Genomic DNA, 1,284 nt, shown 5'->3' with positions numbered 1-1,284 from the left:
TCTTCTATAACATATATCTCTTTCTGTTTTGTAACATAGTCCTTTGTGGACATCACTGTGGTATCATTGTAGGATAGCATCTATAATCTAACTTTGTATCCACATTATTGCCTAACTGTGCTAACATCCATAAGAGAGTCAGTGAAAAATTGTTTAGCAGGAGCTGCTGAAAAAATTAAACTCTGAACTGAAAAAGTAGTACTGAGGCAGGATAGGTAGTCAAGGAAGTGCCCATATCCTCAGGATGCAGCAACCGTGGTGACCCGAACAGTCAACACAATAAGCCTTAGCATTTGAATGGTGATTGAACTCAATCGAGCAAAGCTATCTTCAGTAGGGAATTTCTCCTGTAGACAGCATGGGCACTTTGATTTTACCATCCTCAAACTGACCCTTTGCTCATTATAATAGCATAAAACACACCCCTGGGTGGAGATTTACGATGCTAATGGGACACCTGAGGGATGAACATGCGTGCACAGCTACTGCACATGTGCAGCCAGAGGACCAGCCAGAAGATGCTTACTACTAGGTTGGTGCAAAAGTAATTGTGGTTTTTGCATTTAAAGTAATGGCCAAAACCGCAATTACTCTTGCACGAACCTAACGGTAACACTTCTTCCCACCTCCTTATGAATAATCATGCAAATAATACATGATTAGCAATAATCTCCAGCAATAATCAATGCCGTCTCATCCTTTCGAGCAGCCTGCCCTGAATTCGTCTTTCAGGGTGTGATGTCTATTCTGTATTTAGTTTTCAAAATATTTTTTTCTTTTGCAATAAATTATGCTGCATCTCTTTTGCTGTGTGTCTCTTGTTTAAATTATTTTAAACTAAGAAGACAAGAACTGAGGTCTTGCAGCAGCCTCCAACACTACCACATTATTTTTTGAATGTCTGAAATCCCATCAAATGATGTTCCCCAATCTCTTCTTGTGAATGTTTTTCTTTCTTTTGTAAAAAATCAATATCTATTTTTAAAGGAAAATAGTGAATATTCTTTAAAACCTAAATTTAGTGTATCTTCCTTTCTTCTTTTTGTTGTATTTTTTTCACCATAAATAAGATTTCTCATTTCAACATAGTGAGTCCCACCATTTGACTATTCAGTTGTTTTCTTTTTTTTTTTTTTGAGACGGAGTCTGGCTCTGTTGCCCAGGCTGGAGTGCAGTGGCTGGATCTCTGCTCACTGCAAGCTCCGCCTCCTGGGTTTACGCCATTCTCCTGCCTCAGCCTCCCAAGCAGCTGGGACTAGAGGCACCTGCCACCTCTCCCGGTTA

This window comes from Colobus angolensis, unplaced genomic scaffold (assembly GCF_000951035.1).
Source record: "Colobus angolensis palliatus isolate OR3802 unplaced genomic scaffold, Cang.pa_1.0 Scaffold56, whole genome shotgun sequence".
NCBI lineage: Eukaryota > Metazoa > Chordata > Mammalia > Primates > Cercopithecidae > Colobus > Colobus angolensis.
The sequence above is the reverse complement of the archived record's forward strand: the minus strand, read 5'-3'. Positions refer to the sequence as shown.